Raw genomic sequence first — 12,291 nt, 5'->3', positions numbered from 1 at the left:
GAATTGCCTTGTGCCAGACACTGTTAAAGAGTCTGTGGATGCAAAGGTAAAGAGGGTATAGACTTTTTTTCACTAAAGCAGTTTATGGTCTAGTATAGGGGATTTACTGGTAAAAGGATAATTAGATTACACTGATGTAAGTACAGTAATGGAGATAGGTCCAACTTATTTGGGTAGAGGAAGAAGGCAGATTAGAAAATAACCCGTTGGGAAGTCTTCAGAAAGAGTGTAGTTATTGAAGTGGGGTTTAGAGAATGAATAAGAGATTTTCTATGTGGAGTTGGCAGGATGGGGTGTTCTAGGCAGGAAGACTAGCTAATGCAAAGGGGATGTGTGACAGCTATAGCTGGGCATATATGGACAAGAGCTTGAGAACTTGGTATACTGCCAACCTCTGAAAGGGTGGAGGGCTTGCTGAGATCCTGTTGTGAAGGACTTCATGCCCTTTAGTTAGTCCTATCTAAGACACTGTTTGGGACAGGGTTTCAGGTGATCACACTGTCCACCAGGATGACTTGTGACCTTCAGTCACAAATGGATCAGGTAGATTCTCCATTAATGCTTTCCATCTGAAACATTCATTTACCAAAAGGGCTTGAGCAGAGAACAACACACTTTGAACTACCGAGTGGTGTTTATACTGGTATCACTCCTTCAGTACACATTCCTCCCACAGGGCTAGTGATCATACATAGAAAGGCATTTTCCTTTTCTATTAAGAAATAACCAAGCTCCTGGAAGAATCAGCACACAGCTGAGTTCTCAATTGCTGAGTTATGGCTGCAAAAAGTCCAAAATTCATGTTATAAAAGTTTTGACCTAGTAGAAAAGCAGCCAGAGAACATGCCTTTCCCTTAGAAGCACCACACATTCAACATTGAAAACCAAGAAGAGAGACTCTTTCATGTGTATTACACTTTAAAAATTGATAATACAAGTTATTTTGGGCTAAGCAAGATTTTCTTTCTTAAATCAGAGACATTTTGTAAGTGACATCCCTACTAGGCTGTTATTTTCCGAGCACGCTGAAGTTCCTCGAATACCGTTAAATGCAAGCCAGACATGTTGTTCCAGGCATGTCTGGGCATCCTGTGGAGTTAGTCATCTTGATGCTTGCTGTTAATTTGGTAAAATACATTGACTGCATACTCACCCTAATACTTGTTATTTGGATTCATATGAATTTTAAAATAAAAATTTAATTTTATTTCAAACCAAGGTTGTATCTTCATGTTTTTAAGAGGTCAAATAAATATAGAAAGGCTTGTAAAGAAAAACTATGACTAGCCTTCCCCAGGTCATGTTTCTTCTGCAGAGCATTCACACTTGCTCTTGGGTCATTCCTTTGGTCTTTAAAGCGTATGTGCTGACTTGCTTATTTATGGCTCTTCCTCCATTTCATACATTCTCTTCACTTGACTCTGGAATAGATGTGAAGTTTCTGGTTTTCTTTTACCCTTTGCTGTTGCTGTGCAGATAAATACATGGCAATCAGAGCAGGCGCATCTTTAATTTGGACAGATCAGAATTTAGTGTTTATATTATGACTGCATAGTCTCAAAGCTAGGCCAGATAGTGTGATGGGTCACTTTATCTTTCCTAAATAAATTTTTGTTTTCCATAAAATTTTTATGAGTCTTGTTTGTTCGCTTAATTTTCTGTATATATGTCACTAAAACTCAATGCCAAACCCACCTTTTTATCTTATAAAATTGTGTTTTTTATTAACCTCATAGTGTATAAATCTGTCCTAGGCCTCCACCCCCATCTTCCATTGTTATTGCTGAAGCCTTTATGTGTGACTGTTGTGTTTGTTTGTGTGGGTTTTTTTTTCAGCTTAAAGGATTTTTTTTTTATTTTTTATTGATTTTTTACAGAGAGGAAGGGAGAGGGATAGAGAGTTAGAAACATCGATGAGAGAGAAACTTCGATCAGCTGCCTCCTGCACACCCCCTACTGGAGATGTGCCTGCAACCAAGGTACATGCCCTTGACCGGAATCGAACCTGGGACGTTTCAGTCTGCTGGCTGACGCTCTATCCACTGAGCCAAACCGGTTAGGGCTTAAAGGATTTTTTCACTATGAAATTCAAAGAACACCAAGTGTGATGATGTCCCTTGGAACACTTTGGACCCTTTTATTTGGAAACTCCTGTCCTTCAATGCTGGGCATTTTTCCTGATTTATTACTTTGATTTTTTCCCCATTCACTTTCTCTTTCTATGTTTTTGTCTTTTAATTGATTTTTCTTTTCCAGAGCAAGGAAGGGAGAAGGAGAGAGAAAAACTTTGATCGGCTACCTCCTGCACTCCCTCTACTAGGGATTGAGCCCACAATCTGGGCATGTGCCCTGACCAGGAATTTAACCTGTGATCTCTTGGTGCATGGGTCTTCGAGCAACCAACTGAGCTATACTGGCCAGGGCCACTTTCTCTTTCTAGAATGAAACTCTTAGAGCTTCTGTATGGACACTGATTTTCTTAGGTGTTCTATTTTCTTTTTGGAAGACATTCTCAACTTTATCTTCTAGCCTTCCCATTGAGTTTTTCTCATTCTATTTCAAAGAGCTTTCTCTTGTTCTCTCTATTCCTATTTTGTAACCTGTTTTTGTTTCATGGATGTGGTATCTCCTCTTATCTGAAGACATTAGCGAGTTTTAAAGTTTTCTTTTCCCTGAAGTCATTGTTTCCTTCAGGATGCTTTTTGTTTGTTTGGGGATTTTGCCTTTCATCATAGCCTTTTCTGGGATATCTGGAATGTTCCCCTGCCTGCATATTTTTCAGAGAGCCCCTGAGCCTGTTCCTAGAAGCACCTGGCAGGGCCATTAAAACATCCTGTCAGCTTCTTTGGGTCTCTTCGGATTATCCAGAAAAAAACCTTCTGCCTTTTGCTTGGCTGCCTGTATTCTGGGGGCCAAGAGAGGGAGAAAGCTACAAACTCAGCAGTAACTATGGAAGAACTTACTCCCTCTGTCTTCAGAAAGGCTTCCCACCCTCCATTGTAGCAGGTGTCCCTAGGTGAAAGATTCTATTTCCCTTTCCTGAGAAAAACCTCCATAGCCTTTGACCAGGGCATGAAAGGCAAAACATACCTCTTTTTTTTTTAAATATATTTTATTGATTTTTTACAGAGAGGAAGGGAGAGGGATAGAGAGCTAGAAACATCGATGAGAGAGAAACATCAATCAGCTGCCTCCTTCCCCCCCCCCCTTACTGGAGATGCGCCCGCAACCAAGGCACATGCCCCTGACCGGAATCGAACCTGGGACCCTTCAGTCTGCAGGCCGACGCTCTATCCACTGAGCCAAACCGGTTTCGGCAAACATACCTCTTTTGATAATATTTTCTTATCACTTTTGCCTGGGTGCCCTTTAGCGATGTTCTTTTGAGCTTACAACTTGAGTTTCACTGAAATTTATAGTTCTTTCTTTGCTTTTCTCCTTAGTTGCATAGCCATGGATTTTGCTTCATCTAATGTGTGCTGAAATACCCTGGCAGAAAAGTGGACAGAGGTTGTGAATAGGTTCGTCTTCTCGGTTAAGAAAATCAGATGGCCAGTAAGCAAAGCAAGATTTTACTTTCACTGACGATCAAAGAATTTGACATTAAGATCCTATTTCCCTACAGATTGGGAAAATAAGCATGAATGTGTTAGTTATCAAAGGTGAGGTGTCAGGTTAATGCAGATGTTGTGGAGTGTGAATAGTGTAGCTTGTAGGGGGTTCATCTGCTTTGACAGTGCCCATTCATGTACCCCTCATGATCATGTAACTGTATTTCTAAAACTTTGTCCTGTGGAGGTACAGGCTCAGGTGGGCAGAGGGTATTCTCTTCAGCATTTGTAATCATTAAAAAGGGTGGTGGTGGCGGGGGGGGGGGGGGGGGTCGGGGGGTGTGTGGAGCAGCATCAGCAGGGGATTTGTGTTCATCCTATTCATGCAATTGCTAATAGGTCAATTTGTATGTAAAACTTGGAAAGACAGCATGATGCATTAAAAAAAATGTTTTTATTGACCTTAGAGAGAGATGAAGGGGGAGAGAGAGAAACAGATCAGTTGCCTCCCTTTCGCACCATGACTGGGTATTGAACCTGAAACCTGGGCATTTCCCCTGATTGGGAATCCAAACTGGCAACCTTTGGGTACACAGGACAACTCTCAACCAACCGAGCCACACCAGCCAGGGCATGATGCATTTTTTAATGGAAGTAAGTGCGGCAAGTGGCGAAACGGTGCATTAATGTGATCCTGTTTTGATTTAAACCATGTATTAATATATTCAAGAAAAATCTTAGATAAAGCCATAATTTTGGAGATAGTTTTTATGGAAGAATCATGAAGGATTGCCTTCTTTTTGTTTGTTTTTTGTTTTGTTATTCCTCACCTGAGGATATTTTTCCATTGATTTTTAGAGAGAGTGGAAGGGCGGGGGAGAGACAGAAAGAAACATCATTGTGAGAGAGACACATCTATTGGTTGCCTCCCACATGCACCCCAACCAGGGCCAGGGATCGAGCCCACAACCGAGGTACCTGCCCTTGACCGGAATTGAACCTGGAATCCTTCCGTCCACAGGCTGATGCTTTATCCACTGAGCCAAACTGGCTAGGGCAGCATTGCCGATTTTGGCAGTTTTGTTGTGGTGGTATTTTACAATATTTTTATGGTAAATCACATTCCTTGGTCGACCAGCAGCCAGCTTGCTATAGTATTATTAGTGTATTAATGTAGTCCCCACAATCCTGCTCATCGTGTGGCAACTATGCTATGGGTGAAGAGCCTTGTCAGGAGGCTTAGCTGTGCCCAATCCCCCACCACTGGGACAGCAGGTCCTATCTGGATGAGGAGAGGCAGGAAGTTGGTGATGCAGAAAACCCTGGTTAGCAAGTGCCATTGAGCAGTCGGTATGAATTCTTTTCAAATAAGTGTTTTCTGAAAACCCTCTTAGGTTTGCCTTTTATTTGTATGAATTGATAGTCTCAGATGTTCCTGGAGGTGGACCTTGTAAGATGTACAGCAGTGCTTGTGTGTTAGGTGTAGATTGCTGGCCATTAGTGCTTTTTCCAGGCAGGACAGAGGGTTGAGTATTTACTGGACTGAGTCAGGAGACCTTATTTCAGTTTGGACCTACTTACTCTTCATCAGCCCTGGGACTTTGGGTGTTTCCTAGTCTGTAGAACTTTAGCTCCTTCCTTTTAAAGTTAAGGAGCTGAGCTCTAGCCAGTTTGACTCAGTGGATAGAGCGTCAGCCCACAGACTGAAGGGTCGCGGGTTGATTCCGGTCAGGGGCACGTACCTTGGTTGCGGACCAAATCCCCAGCCCTAGTCAGTGCAGTAGGTGCTGGAGGCAACCAATCGATGTATCTATCTCACATCAATGCTTCTCTCTGTCTCTCCCCCTCCCTTCCACCCTCTCTAAAAATCAATGGAAGAATATCCTATGAGGATTAACATAAAAGTAAAGATAAGAAGCTGAATCTTTGTGGTCTCACCCCCCACCTTTGATAGCTCTGAACCCTTGGTCAAGCAGTTTATCAGTAACTTAGTTTGGAAGAATGATACTTGGAGCAGATAGTCACTCATACAGCATCCCACTTTGTGATCTGTTTCAAGGGTGCACAAGTGGTACAAAAAGCTTTGCCTGTTAAAGCTTTTATTTGCTTTCCTTCCCACATACCAAGCATCATGCCCCTTGTTTCTAGCAATGGTTTAGTCCAGTGGTCGGCAAACTGCGAGCCGCGGTTTGCCGCTCTGTTGACTTATGAGTTTGCTGACCACTGGTTTAGTCAAGACGATTTTGTCCCCAGAGAACATATGGCAATGTCTGGGGACCTTTTGGTTGTCATGACTCAGATGTGCTACTGGCATTCACTGGGTAGAGGACAGCCCCACAGCAAAGAATTGTCTCATGCAAAAGGTCCGGGGCACTGAGGCTGAGCAGCCCTGCTTTCCAGGGTCAGTTCTTGAAAGGGCTCTAGGATGTAGCTCCATTTTTTCAGACTGGCAGGTGAAGCTGCTTGCAGGAGTGGCTGAGTTGAGGCTGTGTCACATGCACTGTTGGAGTCCTCAACGTCACAGATATTGACAAGGGTAATGGTAATAGAAAATAATTACTGAACTTTTTGTCTTTAGAATTTTGAACATCTCATTTATTCAGTCATCAAGCAGGTATTTTTCACCAAGTACATATTCATTAGTGGATCCAGGTAAGGAAGTGAACAAATCAAAGTCCAGAACTAGTGTATTCAGGGCCAATTTCCACGGTAACCTGTAGGTGACTGCTATCAGTACATGTGTGGCCACCTTCAGGGGTTGGCTTTCTACTCTAGGCTCTTGCGGGACTATTGTGTTCATCATCCTGTAGTAGCAGCCCAGACAGGACAGAGGGTTGGGTGTTTACAGGAATGCTCCACTGGACTGGGAGTCAGGAGACCTTATTTCAGTTTGGACCTAGTTGTATATCTCTGGCTGCCTGAGCCAGGTCTCTTGGTCTTACCTGCCCCCACCCCCAGTTGGATCACAGGCTAAGTCATCTATGTATCTTTACTTGTTTTGGGCCCCCTTGTCGTAGCAGGTGACCTGGTCATGGCAGGTGCCCTGTGCTTGTTTTGAGGGGGTGAACTGATAGGACTGTTCGATAAAAAGGGAATATTCTGAATACTTGTTGTTTTCTGACCTAAGTTGAATTATAATGAGCTTCTGCCTCCTAGGCTCTGAGGGAGATGCTGGATGTTGAAACAAGTCTATTCAAAGGCCAGGCCCCAAAGTGTTGCTTTTGTGTGTTTCAGCTGCCATTGGGTTTATGGCTTCAGCAGCCACCTTTGCAGAGCAGCTTTCTCTGGAGGTTTGGATGTGGTTGGACTGACAGACTGCTGAGAAGCAGAGGTGTGCTGACCATGTGCCTACTGGAGAGCCGCTGCTGCTGAGTACGCTCAGAGCTCGATGTTCCTACAGACATACTTTAACTATTATCAGCATGATCCCTTTGTCTAACGGGCTACCATCTCTTTTGGGGAGTGTGAGCTGGGGACCAAATTTCTGAAGTGGAACAGTAATTCTTCTTGCTCTACTAAGTGAGAAAGCATCCTGCTTAGTGTCCCCTCTGCTCAGGTCTCTCATTGACTGACTGCTCATGAGCAGGATACACTCTTATTGGCCATGGGGTCAGTGACCGCACTTAAAACTTCTAGACACAGCACAGCTGGACCAATGGGTTTTTTCCTGGTGGGAGAATAACTTCAGCCTCAGTTGGGTGCCTTAGTATATATTGTTACTCTCTGGCAGAAACTGATGTGCCCTTCTGGAAAGTTTTGTGCTGTGAACTTGGTGTTGGTGCCTCGCGTGAGGAGCCTTGAGTTAGGCCCCTGAATCACCTGGCCTGGGCAGCTGCAGTTACATGAATGGGGGTGGGAGGGAGGGCACTGGAAGTCGAAATCTCTTTGAGTCTGCCCGGGTTAGGCACAGAAGGGCCTGGTGGCTGAGCTCTCCCCTACTCCCTGGCTCTAAGTCATCTTTCAGAGCTCTGGGGGTGTGGTTCCCCAGAGAGGAAAAGCAGTATTCTTTCAGGTGCCTTGTTAGCAACTACCTGCATGGCAACCGTTTCTCACCTGTTAGGAGAGTTATATCTGGAGGCTCTGGAGAGAGCTGTTCCTCTCAAGAGGTTGCCACAACAGATAGCCTTAGGGAGCATGGCCAACCTAGAGAAACTGCCCTTATCCCAAAAGGACCAGACCCCTTGGAACAAATAGGTCAGAGGGAAAGAGGAAACCAAAAAAGTATAGAGTTAAAAGAAATAATTTTTGAAAGAGGGCATGTATTTGGCACTTTTTGACATTGGGGTTGCAGTGAGTGACGTGATTCTGCCCTCAGGGCTTCCTCCTCAATATAAAATGTTTGGTGTCTGATTCCATGTTATGTAGGGCTGAAAACTTGTTGCCCTTTCTAAAACTCTTTTTCTTTAGAAATTAGAAATGAAAGAGGAAAGGATGGCCTTACACAATCTTTTTTGTCTTTCTGCTGTATTGTCCTGATAGTGGGGAGCATGTTCCTGGATGTTGTCCCTCATTTGGTGTTCTTTATGCTGGAGATGGTGCCTTGGCTCCTGGACCTACTAGGTGATGACTAGAGCAAACTCCCACCATTGCTGCCTGGGGGGAATAAAATCAAATATGTTGTATTATCCTGACAGGTTTTACTTTGTAATTAATGTGTGTTGCTCTTCGTTTCACTGTTACATATTATGTTTCTAATTTTATTAATACTTAGCTCATTTATAAATATCTTCCAAATGGGATTATTGGATTGTATTTACTGTTTAGACTTTGATAAGTAGAAGATGAGTTAGGTGGTCCTGTAGCACTGGTTTAAATCAGTGTGTGTGAGATTAATTGGGAGAATACATTTGTTTTTTTTTGAGACAAGGCTTCTATTTTGCTACATTTGCCTGTGCTTGGAGTTGACTGCAGGCCCCTGAGACCAGAGTTCTATTGCCTTTGTGCCTGCTCCGTGATGAGCTCTGCCGCCTGGCTGCCTGTACACAGGGGCCCGTTGGCTCCCAGGCGTGGCCCTGTGGTCTCTGGAACGTCCAGACAAGAGCCAGCTGTAGTCAGGGCAACCTGTCCAACTTTGTGCTCTGGGGATCCCTCCTTAGTTTAGTAGTATACAGGTGCTGGAGATTACTCCCATGTCCACTTGAGATTGGTAAGTGCAGCTCTTGTCTGCAAGATTAGGCAAACAGAAAAAGATGGTGTTACTGGGGCAAAGTCAGCTTTTCTTTGAGCTGTGAAAGAGCCTTTGCCTTTGGAGCACTGTGGCATGTCAGCCTCTCCTTCTTGTCCTTGGTTGCTTGGGGCTTCTGGATGGATGCTTAACCACCGAAGATGCTGGGAGTTGGGGAGTGTGTGTGTGAAATCCAGCCCTTGATTTCTTCCAAGAGAGGCCCTTTTGGTTTCTGGCTGTGCTGGCAGTTTCAGGACTAAATCTTCAAGTAGGAAATGGTTTGCAAAGGACTCAGTGCCAATCTGTGGGTCTTCACATCCCTCAGATCTCACTGCACTTGACTTGTAGGGTAAGTAGGTTTTTGCTATCAGCAGGGGTATGGCTTTACTGAAGGCTACTTTCCTCTTAGCTGATTCAGAACTTACTTGGGAGGCATTAGGGAGCTTCTTACAAGAATATTTTAATTCCAAAATGTACTTTCGCTCATCTTCTCATCTCCTCACACCAGTCAGGTATCTTTAGTCCCCTTCGCACTGGGGCATTTACTCCATCTTCCCTTGTTGTCCCTTGTTGTTCCTGACCTCAATGCCTGCATTGGTTATAGGCTTTTATGTTGCAGACTGTCCCTCAGTGTGGGTTTGGTGTTTTCCTTTCCTTTTTTTAAAAATCAAATTTATTAGGGTGACATTGGTTAATAGGATTATGTAGGTTTTAAATGTACAATTCTATGAGACATCATCTGTATGTTGCATCGTGCACCCAGGTGTTTCCTTTTGATTGGATTCAGGTTTTGCCTCTTTGGCTGGACTAGCACAGGAGGGAAGCTGAGTTCTTCGCTTTTGTTTGATGGCACACGATTTTAGTTTGTCCCACTATGTTTGCTTTGATCCCTTGATTTGCAAGGTGGTTTCTGCCAGGATTCTCCAGTGTGCGGTCTTTGTAACTAGTAAGTATACTGTGGGAAGGTACCTTTAAAACTAAATATCTGTTACTATCAAACTTTCAGTTTATTCATTTATTTATGTCAGTACAGGCTGACAGTTTTCCTTTTTATTGCGTTGGTTATTATCCTTTATTATCATTATTTATTTTGATTCTCATATTGTCCAGTTTTGTCCACTGGGAGCCCCATAAGACCAGCTTGTGTTCTTCTGATATGTTCCCGTATTCATTTAGCTCTTGATGCTTTCTGGTACCACATGATATGCTGGGCTCTTCATGGACTTTCCTGTCCAGACCTGGAATCAGCCTTCTCTTCAAGGAAACCCCGTTCCTTTCTACAACAGTTGGTACTCAGAGAGCAGAGTCTGGGCACCAGGTAGGTGGTTGTTGGGGTGTCAGTGCATGCAGGCCCTCAGTGGTCAGAGCTCCAGAGTGTGTGTTGTACACTTATATATACATATATACACAAATTCTTGTGTTTGTATAATATTCATGTCTATTTTAACATCTATCTATATATATAAAAGCCAAGCGACCAGAACGACAGGAAGACAGGAATGACCGGAAGGACCGGTCACTATGATGTGCACTGCAGTGGCCAACCAGTCCCCCAACCTCCTGTGGCCCCTCCCCCTGGCTGGCCTGGTCCCCAATCACCCCACCCTGATTAGGGCGGGGCCGGCAGCCAACCTCCCGTGGACCCCCGGCTGTGCATGAATTCGTGCACCGGGCCTCTAGTGTGTGTGTGTGTGTGTGTGTGTGTGTGTGTGTGTATAGTACAACAATATGTATTCCTATAGCTGTGATTTTAATCAATATCACAGGGTTTGTCCCAGTTTTGCCCTTTCTAAATCAGTAACTCACTTTTCCAACAGTGACAGTTCTAGATGCTGGTGTTCCTACTATATTTATTTGACTAGTCATTCTATGTATTAGTCTCACGCTGCTGTCCCCTCTCTTGTACAGATGCCCTGTGCCCTCTTCATCTCTGTAAGCCTTAATACCCCAGCTGTGTGGACAGCCTTTTATGTGGAAGCCCATGTCCCAGTTGTCAAAAACCAAGTCCTGTCCACTGTCTTTCCCTCTCCAGGCTATTACCTGAGCCAGTGCTTTATTGCTGGTAAGCGTACACTTATCATGTGGTTTTGATGTGACACTGTGTAGTTCCCACTTCCTCACTGATGCACAGTTGTGTTCTTCCCAGTTCTTTGCCTGTGGACAGTGCAGCTGTGAGTCTTCCTGTGTGTACTAGACCGTGCCTCTGCCATCTTCTGCAGGTACTTCAGGAGAGCAGCTTCCTCGCAGTGTGATGGCTGAACTGGATTGTACATATATACATCTATCGTTATGTGTCTTTAAATGCCTTCTAATTTTACACTTCCTCAGTGGTCGAGAAGCATATTTTTCTTCACCATTTCACAAACTGCATCACTTTTGTTCATCTTCATTGATCTCAGAGTAAGGGCTAAATGAGAATGAATGTGTATTTGTGTGTTTATGTGCAGTGTGTGAAATGTGTGTTGATATGTCTTAGCCTATTCAGATGTTTTTCAAATAGAGAAAAACAGAATTTGTATCCTAACTTCTCTACTACATAGTCTTTGCTTCGTAAAATTCTTAGGCATTTGGGGTCAAATGAGTCAATACCTTCCTTGATGGTGACTGCAATCCGTGTTATCATTAGGCTCTTGCATCCCCTGGTTGCAGTTTTTCCTCCTCAGTCGTCTAGCTCCTCAAGGTGAAACTGTTCACCTTCACATCTCCAATCTAGCTGAAATTTATGTTGGACTATGGTGTGAGGTAGGGATCACCCTTTATATTTTTTTAAAATGGCTACCAAATTGGCCTAATTCTCTTTATTGCCTAGTCCAGTGGTCGGCAAACTCATTAGTCAACAGAGCCAAATATCAACAGTACAACGATTGAAATTTCTTTTGAGAGCCAAATTTTTTAAACTTAAACTTCTTCTAACGCCACTTCTTCAAAACAGACTCGCCCAGGCCGTGGTATTTTGTGGAAGAGCCACACTCAAAGGGGCCAAAGAGCCACATGTGGCTCGCGAGCCACGGTTTGCCGACCGCTAGCCTAGTCCATCCTTCCTGCTGACTTGAAATAGCACTTGTATCAAAAGATAAACTCATAGATGCACATGAGTTCTGTTTAAAACAATAGAAATCAATTCTCGCACGTTTCTGGGGGCTACAAATCTAAAATCTGGCAAGGTCACACTCTCTCTGCGGGCTCTTGGAGAGAAACTGTTCTTTGCCTCTTCTAGCTTCTGGTAGCCACCCTCATTCCTTGGCTTGTGGCTGCATCACTTCAATCTTTGCCTCAGTCTTCTTAATAGCTTTTTCTTCTGCATTATGTTTCTTGGCTCTTATTTTTAAATATAATATTTTTTGGTATTGATTCAAAAGAGAGGAAGCGAGAGAGAGAGCGACATCAATCAGTTTCCTCCCATACAAGCCCCAACTGGGGATTGAACACAACTGGGTATGTGCCCTGGCTGGGAATCGAACCCACCCCCTTTTGGTTTATGGGATGACACTTCAACCAACTGAGCCACCCAGCCAGGGCTCTTTGGCTCTCTTTTATAAGGACGTTTGAGGGGCCTTGTAGGACCCATTCAGACAA

The 12,291-nt window shown here is 43.8% G+C and overlaps 1 protein-coding gene across 4 annotated transcripts in view; it reads left to right on the top strand.

Annotated features, from left to right (window-relative positions):
* HDLBP (high density lipoprotein binding protein) overlaps positions 1-12,291 on the top strand; it is a 74,004-nt gene that overhangs the window by 2,048 nt on the left and 59,665 nt on the right. Inside the window, exon 2 of one of the 4 annotated variants that reach the window (XM_080669917.1) lies at positions 9,892-10,033. The exons of the other annotated variants lie outside the window; for them this stretch is intronic. The gene's annotated coding sequence lies outside the window, so the exon portion shown is untranslated. The remainder of the gene's footprint in view (positions 1-9,891; positions 10,034-12,291) is intronic. 4 annotated transcript variants of the gene reach the window in all.

This window comes from Plecotus auritus (assembly GCF_963455305.1).
Source record: "Plecotus auritus genome assembly, chromosome: 5".
Taxonomy (NCBI): Eukaryota; Metazoa; Chordata; class Mammalia; order Chiroptera; family Vespertilionidae; genus Plecotus; species Plecotus auritus.
Note: the sequence above shows the minus strand (reverse complement) of the source record. Positions and strands in the feature narration are given on the sequence as shown.